This window comes from Phocoena sinus, chromosome 14 (genome assembly GCF_008692025.1).
Source record: "Phocoena sinus isolate mPhoSin1 chromosome 14, mPhoSin1.pri, whole genome shotgun sequence".
In the NCBI taxonomy this organism is placed as follows: domain Eukaryota; kingdom Metazoa; phylum Chordata; class Mammalia; order Artiodactyla; family Phocoenidae; genus Phocoena; species Phocoena sinus.
In genome coordinates this window covers 23,060,302-23,074,934 of record NC_045776.1, presented here as the reverse complement: position 1 = coordinate 23,074,934, position 14,633 = coordinate 23,060,302, and the positions used below count along the sequence as shown (strand labels likewise).

Below are 14,633 nucleotides of genomic sequence, written 5' to 3'. Positions count from 1 at the left end.
CATCTTGGTATCAATCAAACAGTCCTCTGTCAAAGTCTCCTTCTTTGGCGTCATCATACACCCTGAATACTCTTTCTTCACTTTGCCCGTTTTCTGCTCAGCTTCAGGCCTCAGCTTTAATGTCATTTCCCCAGGAAAGCCTTCACTGATTCCTAAGCCAGATTACCTCCCCCTATTAAACACTCTCTGGCACTTTGTGCTTATCTCTTTGGAGAACTTATCTCAATTATAAAATTGTATGACTCGTTTCATGTCTGTTTCTCCCACTTAGTAGATTGTAAGCTCCATGAAGGCAAGAACTAGGCTTATCTTGCAGCCTTAGTGCCTGGCTTGATAACTTACAGATTTGTCCTTGCTACAGTTTGCTGAATGAATGTTAATTAATGTTTGAATTAAAATTAATGAGCTTTCCTTTACTTTTGTCTCTATATGAGATGATGGATGTTCATTAAACTTATTGTGGTAATCATTTCATGATATATGTAAGTCCAGACATTATGATGAATACCTTAAACTTGTACAGTACTGTATGTCAATTATATCTCAATAAAACTGGAAGAAAAAAAATATGATAAAATTAAATTAATGAGTTTCCTCACCCCTATCCCAGATGGGTTAGGTGTGTCTTCTCTGTGTCCCCATTATACATTGTAATGCTCCTTCTATTACTGTACTGACATAATTACCTGCAGATGTGTCTGCTTCCCACCTCTCTTCACTCTGCAGTCCTTCACCTGCCCTGACACCTCCGTCACCTGAGCCCTCCTTGAGGGTGGGGACAACCAAATGTTTGTTTGAAACGAAGTAGTCACTCAAAAAATGTTTACTGAATGAATGGAGGCTTTTGGGGGAAAAAGAACAGGATCAAAGGTGAAAACTCAGCATAAGACCCAGATTTGTGGGTCATCTCAATGGGTTACATTTAGGATTGAACCTTGGGGGTCACCCTTCATTATAGAGCAGGAGGAAGAGGAGATGGCAAAGGTGAGGCCAGAGATCCAGAGGAGTATTGTGCCAGGGACAACAAAGAGAGTTTCAAGAAGGAAGGACAAGTCCATTGGGACAAATTTTGCTGAAAGAATAAGGAAGTGGGCTTCCCTGGTGGCGCAGTGGTTGAGGGTCTGCCTGCCGATGCAGGGGACACGGGTTCGTGCCCCAGTCCGGGAAGATCCCACATGCCGCAGAGCGGCTGCACCCGTGAGCCATGGCCGCTGAGCCTGCGCGTCTGGAGCCTGTGCTCCGCAGCGGGAGAGGCCACAACAGTGAGAGGCCCGCGTACCGCAGAACAAACAAACAAACAGAAAGAATAAGGAAGTTGAGGACTAAAAATATATGGTTGAATTCTATTTAAAAAAAAGAAGTTTTGCACAGTTTTAAAAAAGATTTGTGGAGATGGAAGCCAGATTGTATGAAATGAAGAAGGGAACGTTTTCACAGGAGAGAGCAGAGACGTAGGCTGTTTGTTGAAAGGGCTTGGCAGCATGGAGGCGAGTCCAGCTCCCCTATTTGGACAGAGTAAAATGAGCTCCAAGATATACAGACTGCCAACAAACACATGAAAGAATGCTCAATATCATTAATCATTAGGGAAATGCAAATCAAAACTACAACTACACCAGTCAGAATGGCCATCATCAAAAAATCTACAAACAATAAATGCTGGAGAGGGTGTGGAGAAAAGGGAACATTCTTGCACTGCTGGTGGGAATGTAAATTGGTACAGCCACTGTGGAGAACAGTATGGAGGTTCCTTAAAAAAACTACAAATAGAACTACCATATGACCCAGCAATCCCACTACTGGGCATATACCCTGAGAAAACCATAGTTCAAAAAGAGTCATGTACCAAAATGTTCATTGCAGCTCTATTTACAATAGCCAGGAGATGGAAACAACCTAAGTGTCCATCATCGGATGAATGGATAAAGAAGATGTGACACATATATACAATGGAATATTACTCAGCCATAAAAAGAAACGAAATTGAGTTATTTGTAGTGAGGAGGATAGACCTAGAGTCTGTCATACAGAGTGAAGTAAGTCAGAAAGAGAAAGACAAATTCGTATGCTAACACATATATATGGAATTTAAGAAAAAAAATGTCATGAAGAACCTAGGAGTAAGACAGGAATAAAGACACAGACCTACTAGAGAATGGACTTGAGGATATGGGGAGGGGGAAGGGTAAGCTGTGACAAAGCGAGAAAGTGGCATGGACATATATACACTACCAAATGTAAAATAGGTAGCTATTGGGAAGCAGCCGCATAGCACAGGGAGATCAGCTTGGTGGTTTGTGACCACCTAGAAGGGTGGGATAGGGAGGGTGGGAGGGAGGGAGGCGCAAGAGGGAAGAGATATGGGGACATATATATATGTATAACTGATTCACTTTGTTATAAATCAGAAACTAACACACCATTGTAAAGCAATTATACTCCAATAAAGATGTTAGAAATACAAAAAAGTGAGCTCCAGAATGTTCCTTGTCACATTTTCTTCTAACTTCTCCTTTCTCCCCTAATAAGTACAGAATGGGCTGAATTCATGACAGAGAGTTCAATTTCCATTTTCTCACTGTTGGCAAATAATGCTTATTGAATGTTATTTTCACAGTTGGCATGAAATAACATTCTATCCCTTCCCCAAACTTACATAAGGACTACTGCTGCTTTTCATGTCTATTAAGAAAATGTGAATGAAATCTAAAAAAGTAAAAATCATTTTTCTTCACAAAAGGTGCTAAAATATATTTTTCTACCAAGAAAAAAGAATTGAAAATGCTTTTTAAAAAAATCTTCATGGAAGCTTTCGAAAATATATTCCAGAGCAATTACTCCAAGAGTAAGAATGTCAGGAATAAATTACTTTCTTAATACGTCAAACAATACGTGCCTCTGGCACAGGGAGAGACATGAACAAATTCATCTTAACAAAGAACAGATGATGACTAGCAGAAGTGTCCTAAATTACAGACCTTGGAGACTGGGAACTTTGGCCAGCTTTCAACTTGAAAGCAACCTCTGCAATGCTAGCCAGGTAAATCTGCATTTGTGTCATAATTCTGAGTCACCAGACTACAGGAAAGCCCAGGTAATATTGTCCCAAGCAACGCTCAACAAATTAAAATGGAGTAAAATTTACTGAAAGTCACAAAAGACCTTTTGACAGAGAATGTTTCCACATAACCTTGAAATTGGAGCTCTGACAAAAGAAATTGCTACAGGAAGCTATCTTCCAGTATTGAAAGTTGAACTCGTAAATTGCCAACAGGTTGAACGAGGTTCTTAGCTGAACTTGAACCAAAACAGCCTAGTACGGGGGGGTTCTTAACCATAGGTAGTTTCTGAACTTGGACTAAGAAAAATGTATTTATTCTCACTAATCTCTACCTGGAATTTAGCATTTTCTTCAATTATGGATGTAGGTAACAAACTGCTACGATTATAGAAACCATGAATTTTCGTATCACCTTCCAGTTGTTGCAGGTACTGTGTAATATCATTTATACTCATCTTTACTAGTTATTAGAACCATCGTTAGATTTTTATTTAATGCAATATAAAGTAGCATATGTATTATTATACCCGAAATTTGAGGTTTAAAATATTTTGATAACTTTATTTCATTATAATTGGATTCTTCAGTTATTCTATGTATTTTATTTTATGCATTTAAGAAAACATCCTGAGGAGTCTGTAGGCTTCAACAGACTGTCAATGGTGTCCATTGCACACAAAAGATTAAATACCCCGATCTGGTATTTTATGAATAAAGCTTATGGTTCATCATTTCTAATTGCAGGCACAAAGATATGAACAACAGATTCTGTTTGCACCATTTGGTGCCCTTAGTAAGTTAGAATCCAGATATAATTTTTTCAAGGTTGCATTGTTTAGGACTAATCATTTATTCCATGTTGTTCTATGCAACTTAATTTTGGTTCAAGTGTAAGAAAGGAAAGATATTCTACTTCCCTTTGGATGCCTGTTAAAACAGAATGCTCCCTATTAATTGCTGGAGCTGGTGCCGACCCCAACATGAACCATCAGAATTGAATCAAACCTCCAGGGAGGTCCCGGGGTCCCCCAGACATTCCTAAGATAACCAATGGCCATGGAAATAACATCTAGAATTCCCAGCCAAGGAATGCAGATTGGTGTAGGAGGTGATTCATTTTGGGAAGCATTTCAGAGTGCTAGTCAATCTAAGGTCAAAGAGCACTGGGAGGAGAGGCACACCAGGTTTCCTTTGTAGTTAGACCACATCTTGTTGATGTAAAAAATACGAAATAGTCAACTTAGTGTCAGAGCTGTTCTAGGGTTCTGATATTCTATGCACCAAGAACCCACCATTTATTGCTCAGTAGGAAACTATATTGGATAATCAAACTCAAGTTATCAATTCAGGTTCTTCTGTAGCTACTCTCTTGGCCAGAGAAATCTTGAACACTTTATAGAAAAATGTCCCTGTATTGCCCCCAAGAGATAGAATCTCAGGTAGCTTTTCATCCAACATAGTCAGAGAGCCATGAAGCCTGCTGGGTCTATTAAGGACCTGTATATAAAATTATGCTCAAGATACGAAGAACACTACTTGGATGGTCAAGGCAAACATTCCTGAGATTTTGTTCCTAGACATTATTCAGAGACTTTACATGCATCCTATTCGGTGCAAACATTCCACCTGGTGCCTAGTTCGTAATTACACATCTGGTGAATTAACAATAAAACTATACTGCTCAAGATTTAAGCATTACAAACTCTCAGTGTGAGAAGGAAAGAATAACTGTTTGCCCTGGCATAGGAACCTTTTGAAGGTATAGAAAGTATCATGGGCTTCTTCTTATTCTGTATCTAGAAATAAAAATCCATTCACAGCAACATGAATTCACAGAATCTAGGACTTCAGGAGTCCTCCGTGCTTCTCAAGTGCCAATTTGTGTGGAACCGCCTAAACCTGTTGGATTCTGATGCTGTAGGTCTGGAGTGGGGATCCTGATTTCATTTTTCTAACAAGTTCACCGGTGATACCAATGTTGCTGATCCTGGAGTCCTCCCTTAAGAGCTTACAGATAATGATGGAGCCCGGACTAGGATTTAGAATAAGTAACACCAAGAAGCCTCTGACACAGGAAGATCTTAGGGGCAGTCTTAGCAAGACCAAATCACTTTGGATCACTAAAAGAAAGAGGTTATTTCCACAATGACATGACATAGTAAATTTTTGCCTTACTCTCTCCAGTATACTTGAAAGTCTTAGAGAAAAATCAAGTGTGATACAATATTATCCATAAACATCAAAATGCTATTTTTCCTTGAGGAGTAAAGGTTCTTCGATTATTAACAAGCCTATGATATTAACCTCTTTGTTCTTCACAAAAATTTCCAGAAATTTCCTTAAAATATTTTGTTAATGAAGACACTGTTTATTATGCTATTAGTTTACTCTTTCAGACAGCCTGCAAAGTTATATTTATTTTAATTATATAAAGAATTGTTAGCACTTTTATGGAGGTAATTATCATCATTAGCACATTATTGTATTTTGGGAATAATGAAAACATTGTTGTTTCTTAATGATAGTACTTACCTTCACCAAATGTCTTTATGTCTCACCCCCAGACTAGGCTGACAAGTTTGTTTTTGCAGAGTGTCTAGCACAAATGCCTTTAGATATACTGTTTACTTTCTCTTGTATTTTTAAAGAGTTTACATTTTTAATAACCCTAATTTACTGAGGGATAATTCCCAGCAGCGCAGTCAGCATTCATTATTCATATTTCCTATTCTAAGGCAGATGGAGTTGTGTAAATCTAAACATGTGATTATGACTTCCCTGGTGGTGCAGTGGCTAAGAATCAGCCTGCCAATGCAGGGGACAGGTGTTCGAGCCCTGGTCTGGGAAGATCCCACATGACGCAGAGCAACTAAGCCCGTGAGCCACAACTACTGAGCCTGCGCTCTAGAGACAGTGAGCCACAACTACTGAGCCCGCGTGCCACAATTACTGAAGCCTGTTTACCTAGAGCCCGTGCTCCGCAACAAGAGAAGCCACTGCAATGAGAAGCTCGCGCACCGCAACGAAGAGTAGCCCCCGCTCGCTGCAACTAAAGCCCACGCACAGCAACGAAGATTCGATGCAGCCAAAAATAAATTAACTTAAAAAAAAATGTGATTAGCACAGTCTGCTTTAGCGATAGATAATGTGCCAACCTAAAACCAATGATCCTGCTCACGTATATTCTCATTACAAAGAGAATGACCTTCCATAATTCTCTGAAACATCAATAATATGGTTTTCCCTTAAGAAAACACATTGTAGTGTTTGGATTAAATCAAGCTGCTCTAGGGAATTACCTGGCGGTCCAGTGGTTAGGACTTGGTGCTTTCACTGCCAGGGCCCGGGTTCAATCCCTGGTTTGGGGAACTAAGATCCCGCAAGCAAAAAAACAAACAAAAAAAAAAAAAGAAAGAAAGAAATCAAGCTGCTCTATTTTCATGGCAATTGATACAAAAGTTTTTCCAAGCATCCTTCTTTGATTTTGAGAAAGTGGGCAAATGTGTACCCATCTCGAGACAACTGGCTACACACCTCTTTAAACTTTGCCTAATGAAGTTTTACAGGGAAGTCATGTAGCCAAGTGTGCAGCATCAGCCTGCCCCTTTATAGCTCCTCTCACTTCACAGGTGAACCAGCCCAACCAAAGGCAAACCCAGAGATGGTGGGTGGCCTCAACTCCCAACAGCACAGGACTCACACAGGCTGCTCCACACCCACATGCTTCTTTGTTCAGTGACCTACCCCAATACGTATTTCTTCCTCCTAGTTTCCTGTTGATTTGGGCCTTGGCACCTTGTTTTACCAGATCACCGGCCTTGTAATCATCCTTCCAGGAAACGCTTGTGCCTTCTTTCCAGGCTCAGCATTTTTTTGTATTTTCTGCATGGCTATTTTGACAACTCCAGAAGGCCTGGTGAGCTACATTCTGAGCAGCCAAGAATGGTCCCCACCTTTTTCTTAGAGGGTCCAGTGGAGGACACCAAAGAGGAAAGCCTAGAAGAAAGGTATTAGATCCATAACAGTTTCCATGGAGAACATTTGCTCCAAAAGAAACAGCAGTGCACAATACAAATGGTTTATTTTATATATTTACTGGGGTGGATATAAAATTCATGCAGTAACGTGTGTAAATTACATCACTCAAACTTGATGATTTTTTACACATGAATACACTTGTATAGCTAGTGTCCAGACTGAGATATAGAATGTTCCCTTGTGTCTCTTTTCAGCCAACCCCCTTAAAGCTAACCTTTACTGACTTCTATCATCAAAAATTTCTCCTTAAAAGCTAAGTTCTCATAACTCATCCAATCAGTCATTTCTGTGCTCACAGCACCAAGTAAAATGTCATGATCATTTCTCACTCACAATAAATTTAGCTTTTTAAGTGTTGTAATAAACAGTATTTACGTAAAAAATTTTCTGCTTAATCCCAGCAAAACTGAAATTAAGAACTATATGTAGTTATTCCCTAATTTATTTTGCCATAAGAAGGATTGGCTCATAAAAATGGAAGAAGTTCTTGGAGCCAGTTGGGCTTCAGAATTTAGAAACTTTGGGATTTGGGAAAACATTATAAGGAGCATATACTGTATGTTTTATAATATCCTCAATGGGATCTGGGGTAGTGCCACAAAACATTCTTGTTACTGAAGAGAAACATGTAAATATTTACATTATGTTGGAGAAATGAAGACTATAGACAGCCTTGTGACAAATCCTTATTTGTCACCAAATAAATTCTGGCTCCACCAAAATTACAAAATCATGGGGGAAAAAAACCTTCTGGATTCCGGAATTACGGATAAGAGTTAGTGAACTTGTAGGTAATACATTATTTAAGGAACTTTTCTACTTAAGTCAAGATTTGCTCTTGTGCTCTTCCACAGAGCTTTCTAGGTAACCCAAGTTTAAGAGGTAATCGCTTCTGGGAGTATGTCTCTATTTGCCAGATGAGATGCTGTCTGATTCATGAATAAAGCCAGTTAAATCTTCAAATTTACTCAGTTAAATTTTGTTTTTTAACAGATTGGAGACAGTGATGGGCTCCAAAGTGAATTTCCGACATTTGGGGACAATGAGAAACACAGGTATGGCACCCAAGAACTCTTTGAATTCATTGTCTTTCTTTCTCATCATTTCTGAGGGTTGTTGAATGAAAACTTATTTCCTGGTATAGAGGAAACCGGTCAGCAGTTGGGGAGAGAGGCTGAGTGCAGGGGTGCAATGGTTATCCTCAGCAGCTTCTCACCCTAGCAACCTGCCTATCTCTCCCACCATCACACAAAGTTAGCCCTGCACCCATGACCTCTGTCCAATCACATGGACACGGGACGGAATAGACATGCAAGATGAGATCTCATGCCTGCTCTAGAGCTCTATTACAAAATTCAAATCTAGTCTATTTCAGGTGATATAATGGTAACGGCAATGAAAATAATCAATAAACAATCCATAATAGGAATAGAAAAGAGTTTTATTTGCGCCAAGCTGAGGACTATAGCCCGGAGCCACAGATTCGAGAAGGACTTGAATTGTGTTCTGCCAGACTACAAAATGGGGGAGGCTTATAAAGGCAAAACCCACAAAGTTGATAAGTTGTTTGTCAATAATTAGGATTGGAGCTGGCAAGAAGTTGGGGGCTTATTAAGCAAGGATTGGTTGGGGTTTGAAATGGTGGCAGAGTTACAGGAGAGACGTTGAGACCATAATGTTGCAACTGGCAGCTGCTAGCAGACATCGTTTTGAGAAGGGATGGTGGTGTCCTTGAGTCTGATTATAGTTCAGAAAATTCAAGGGCTTCCCTGGTGGTACAGTGGTTGGGAGTCCGCCTGCCGATGCAGGGGACATGGGTTCGTGCCCCGGTCCGAGAAGATCCCACATGCCGTGAAGCGGCTGGGCCCATGAGCCATGGCCGCTGAGCCTGCGCGTCCGGAGCCTGTGCTCCGCAACGGGAGAGGCCACAACAGTGAGAGGCCCGCGAACCACAAAAAAAAAAAAAAGAAAATTCAAGTTCTCAGTAATGCAGGCATGTGTCTGAAACCATATCCACAATGGCCACTAGGCTCCATTTTGAACGCCTGAACCACAGTTACCCCATTTTGATTTTTTTTTAACTTTTTAAAAAATTAATTAATTAATTTTTTGGCTGTGTTGGGTCTTTGTTTACTGTGAGAGGGCTTTCTCTAGCTGCGGCAAGTGGGGGCCACTCTTCATCGCGGTGCGCGGGCCTCTCGCTATCGCGGCCTCTCTTGTGGCGGAGCACAGGCTCCGGACGCGTAGGCTCAGTGGCCATGGCTCACGAGACCAGCCGCTCCGCGGCATGTGGAATACTTCCCGGACCGGGGCACGAACCCGTGTCTCCTAGCATCGGCAGGCGGACTCTCAACCACTGCGCCACCAGGGAAGCCCTGCCTTGCCTCTTTTTTATCCTTTACATCTTTAGTTAAAAACTATTATTATTATACTTTAAAATCACACGAACCCGATTACAGTAAAGAATTTTGGGTGATAACATTTTCTGAAATAAGAATGAAATATCCTCCAATATCATAACCGTGGGTGAGTATAGATGTATTAAGGTATGGTCCTAAAGCTTTCAAGATGACAATTTAGGGTTCCAGTGCTCTTCTGAGAGGGAACATTGAATATCTATTTATGGTGACTGTGATTGTAGGGATCATTAGTAAATTCCCTGCAGGCCAAAGTGTGTCAGCAACCGTGGAGAGTAGCAAAGAATTCGGCAGAAGACCAACTCTTAGACAAACAAAAATTGCTCAGAAACAAAAGCGTTCCTCAAGTGCGGAGGCTTCGCATTTCCTGGGTCCTCCCTCTTCTGCTTCTCCATTCTCCTGGCGTGTATCCCGCTCTTAAATCTCTGCAATCCTCTCCCTGCCTCCACTGGCTGTCCAGATCCGACCCAAAGTCCCAGCCTTCCTCTCTTCTCGGGGTCGGAGACTGGTACCCGTCGACACGCCCCATCCCACCCGATTCCCGGCCTCGCCCGCGCCTGCGCAGAGCCTCTTCTCGAGCGAAAACTCAGCCATCACCCCAAACCATACCGCCTGCTGCGGGAAGGCGAAGTCTGCGGTAGCCAGCCCCAGGTCTTTTCGTGGGGCGGCGGTATTCGTCTTTATATCCGGACTCCCCCCACCCTACACGACCCCTCTCTCACTACTTGGGGTCGGGCCCTTAAGGGCATGCACCGGCCCTAAACGATAACCTCTAGCCACCAAACAGAGGAAGGTACTGCGAGGCTGGAACGCGGGTGTGCCAGTCGCGAAACCTCAAAGCGGAGCCCAGCCCCTCAAGGCTGGGTTCCTGCCTCCGTATTGGCCTGCGCGCCCGTCAGTCTCCCCCCATGGGGCCGCGCCGGAGGTACTCCCTGTTCCCTCTTCTCAGTACGCGCATTTACTGGCTGCCTCGGCTATTATCCATCCGACCCAGCCATTCCGATCCTGACCTGGAGCCGGCTCCGGAAAGCCTCGAGAAGGGGAGGGCGGAACTCGGCCGGAGCTGAGCATCGTTCGGGTGGGCTGCGGGGCCGCGGCCTTTCCGCCGGCAGCACCACCTGTCGCCTGGCTAGACGTCGGGTAAGGCTCCGCACGGCTCGCAGCTGCGGGCGGCCTGCCGCGGCGGGGCCCGGGCGGGAGTTCCGGGATGGGACCGGGCGCCGGCCTCCTCACCCCGGCCCGGGGAGCCGAGCGCGGACCCGCCGCCGGCCTCCGCGCCTGCGGCCCTCAAGGTCCCAGCTTGGCGGATGGGAGGGCAGGGTGAAGGGAAGTGGTTCGTCGAGTCTCGGCTGAGACCGTGGGGAACGGTGGGGTCTCGCCACCCCCTGTTTGACCGTGGGCGGCTCTTCCCTGGCGCACGGTTTGGGGACGCGACTTCCCGGTCGAGACTCGCTCGTCCCAGGGCGCCCCCCCTTCCCAACCCGGAGTAAGGCCCTGCGGCTCCCTTAACAGGAGCATCTCTTATACCCTTTACTCCCGCGCCCCTTAAAGACCGATTTTGTCGCTCCAAATCCTATTATCTAATAGTTCTCTTTTTCTGCAAGGGTGAATTAATGGCAGGACTTAGGCATTTTGTTTGTGTGTTGTGATTGTTCCTTGCTTTAAAGGACGTTTGTCGCAGGCTAGAAAGTTCTAAGATTGGAACGGTTCTGTCCATTCATGTGAAATGACATCTGTGGACCAGGATTGGCAGATGTTTCTTTGACGCTGGTGATATCCATTTCTGCTTGTGTGGTGTTACACTGAGGTCCCGGATTTGACTTTCTTGGTTCCGAAGATAATTCTAGAAAATTTCCGTTGCCGTTTGGTGAGAAGAAGCTTAATCAAACTAACAGATCTCAACAGAAGTGCTTCCTTACAAAATGTGTTATCGCATATCGGTTTGATTTACCTTCTTAATGTTTGTGACAGTCACTTCAAAACAAAACAGTTGATAGCACTGTTATTTCTTTTAGTGTTGCAACTGATAACATGGAAGCACGTATTAATTGTTAATCAGGAGCTGAGTGCTGTTTTCTGCAAGAATTATCTCAAAGTAATGCCCTGAAGTTGGTACTCTTTATTATCTCCAGGTTACAAATGAAAATTAGAAAGGCTAAGTAACTTACCCAAGATCACAGGTTTTACGTGGCAAAGCCTGGATTCGAACTCAGGCAATCTAACTTAATAGCTCCAGCCTCCTCTTAAGCTTGTATGCTCCTTAAGCACTGTTCATGCTGTAAAGCTAAGTGCAGTGTTGTGCTCCTAAGTTTTGATTTTTAGTTGCCAAGCATTCTGGAAATTAGAGAAGAAACAGTCATTACCTTACAACCCCCCCCCACATACACAGCTGTGTGTGTGCGCGTGTGTGTATACACATATATATACACACACTATAGTAGTTACACAAATGATAGGTAAATATATATTGTGTAACTACTATAACTATTTGAGTTATGTTACATGGTTTGCAGAAATAAAGGAAAAATGTTTAGCGTTATCTTCTAATAGTGGACCTTTAGTCAACTGTGAGCAATGATTTATAATCTGTTATCTGATTCTTTTATGGTAGCTATAAAGACTTAATTAAAAGTTAGGCATAGGGCTTCCCTGGTGGTGCAGTGGTTGAGAGTCCGCCTGCCGATGCAGGGGACATGGGTTCGTGCCCCAGTCTGGGAAGATCCCACATGCCGCGGAGCGGCTGGGCCCGTGAGCCATGGCCGCTGAGCCTGCGCGTCCGGAACCTGTGCTCCGCAACGGGAGAGGCCACAGCAGTGAGAGACCCGCGTACCGCAAACAAACAAACAAACAACAAAAAAAACCTACTACAATCTACCATCCCCATCCTTTCAAAACAAAAAAAAAATTTTTTTACCACCAAAAAGGGAGGAAGATAATTACAACATGAAAACGAAGACAATAAATTTAGTATTATGAAAAACTATACTGGGGCTTCTCTGGTGGTGTAGTGGTTGAGAGTGCTCCGCAACGGGAGAGACCACAATGGTGAGACGCCCGCGTACCGCAAAAAAATAAAATAAAATAAAATAAAATAAAAATAACTGCATGCGTTACTTGAATATTTCATTGCAAAAGTCATATAGTTATTAAAAAAAAAAAAACTATACTGAAACCATGCACCTCAGATTGGAACTTGAACCCACATGGCCGGGACTCAAACCTGGCCAAAACCCAGATTGGGACTTGAACCCATGAGGCCAGGACTCGAACCCAGGGAAAACCCACAGTCTTCCAACTGAGATCACACACCTGGTTTCAGGACTTAATGAAGCTCAGGTTCCTGATGTCTCATCGCAGAAAGAATTCAGTGAGAGACAAAGTGATAGGTAAGAAGTGGATTTATTTAGAGAGAAACACACTCCGCAGAGGGAGTGTGGGCCGTCTCAAAAGGCGAGACGCCTTGGGAGAAATGCACTCAACAAACAGAGCGTGGGCCATCTCAGAAGGTGGGAAAGGCACCAGGGTATGGGGTTGTCAGTTTTTTATAGTGGTGGGTAATTTCATAGGCTAATGAGTGTGAGGAGTATTCCAGCTGTTTCAGGAAGGGGTGGGGATTTCCAGGAATTGGGCCACCGCCCACTTTTTGATCCTTATAGTAGCCTTGGAACTGTCATGGCACCTGTGGGTTTGTCATTTAGCTTGCTGATGCGTTACAATGAGCTTTTACTGGGGCTCAAGGTCTAGTGGAAGTCGACCTATCTGCCATCTTGGACCCATTTGGTTCTAATCTGTTTATGTCATGTCCTTGGGCTATGTCATTCTTTCAAAGGTTGTGCCCTGCCCCCTTCCCTCCTATTTCAATACTATGTTGTGCTAGTTTTTCTCATTTGGTTATAGACTAGTGAAAAACGTGTCTCAGACAGACACCAATTCAGAGACCACTTGGGAATGATTGGGTGACATAACTGATTCCAAGCTGGTAATTAGCTGCATCCAGATTCAGACTGACTGCAGAGCTTGTGCTCACTGTACCTAGTCATGACCTCTCTCTAATTTTGGTCTCTGTTACATTGAACTTCTGCTTTCTACCCCCCAGCTAGGGGGCCAGGGAGAGTATTCTCCAGCAGTCAGTGGCCTAGCAGTTTCAGTCCCAGTCCAGTTTATAAACACCACCCAGAGAGTAAATTCACTAACCCCCAGGGCAAGGCAGGATGAATGACAGACACACTAGAGGGAGAAACCACAGGCATACCTCAATAGCCAGGAAGCTCAAGTAAGCAGCTTGAGTTTTCATATTTGTTCAAAATGGGAAGCCCCACCTTATTTTGTTTCCTGTTTTTGCTTCACTCATTTTTACAGTTCCTCCATCCTGTCTGTGTAACATGAGGAGTTAGGTGTGGGTTTTCCCCATTTTGTCCTGTTGCCTCCAGCTGCTATTAAGCCTGCTGTCTGTCTGTCTGTCTCTCTCCTTAGTCCTTGGTTCTGTTTCTGGCAGAGGTTGGTTTTTCTCCTTAAGTTTTTTAACTTATGCCTACTTGTTTTAAAGACACTATTAAAACTACTTTTATATTTTATTTTACTCTCTATCACTTAGTCATAAAGTAATCATTTGAGTGCTGTAACACTTTACTCTTTAAGTCTTTAATACTTTTCTGCATCTATTCTCTCATTTGATCATTACAGTTACCTATGAGGTAGATTTAACAGGTAATCTTTATTTTACAGACTAAATTCAGTATTTGATAGAAGCAAAATTTTAGCCAGGAGCTGAAAACAGAAGATTTTATATGTCAGAATGCTGATCTTAAGTTAACTACTTGAAGGGAAAAACTTTCTTCCTACTCACAGACTCAACTCTTCTGGCCACCAAATGTGAGTTCTCCAGCTCTAGGCAGACACTGACGGGGTGTGCTACAACTTAATTCTAACACTGTCTACCTGGTGGTAACTTCGGATCCCACAAGTTAGGGACTCAGCCCGGAAAGACTGCCCCCACTTCAGATGCCAAGTGCAAGCCCCAGGTTTTGACCTATCCTTCTTACCAACCAGCTGTAAATCAGGGCTTCCCACAACCCCTTACTCAGGTTAGATCATTTGCTGTAATGGCTCACAGAACT

The 14,633-nt window shown here is 43.1% G+C and overlaps 2 protein-coding genes across 2 annotated transcripts in view; one reads left to right on the top strand and one right to left on the bottom strand.

Moving 5' to 3' along the window:
* Window positions 1-10,646, bottom strand: part of MRO (maestro) — a 54,847-nt gene extending 44,201 nt beyond the window's left edge. The window contains exon 1 of the mRNA XM_032654384.1: window positions 10,527-10,646. The gene's annotated coding sequence lies outside the window, so the exon portion shown is untranslated. The remainder of the gene's footprint in view (window positions 1-10,526) is intronic.
* ME2 (malic enzyme 2) overlaps window positions 10,415-14,633 on the top strand; it is a 58,598-nt gene continuing 54,379 nt past the window's right edge. Inside the window, exon 1 of the mRNA XM_032654383.1 lies at window positions 10,415-10,656. The gene's annotated coding sequence lies outside the window, so the exon portion shown is untranslated. The remainder of the gene's footprint in view (window positions 10,657-14,633) is intronic.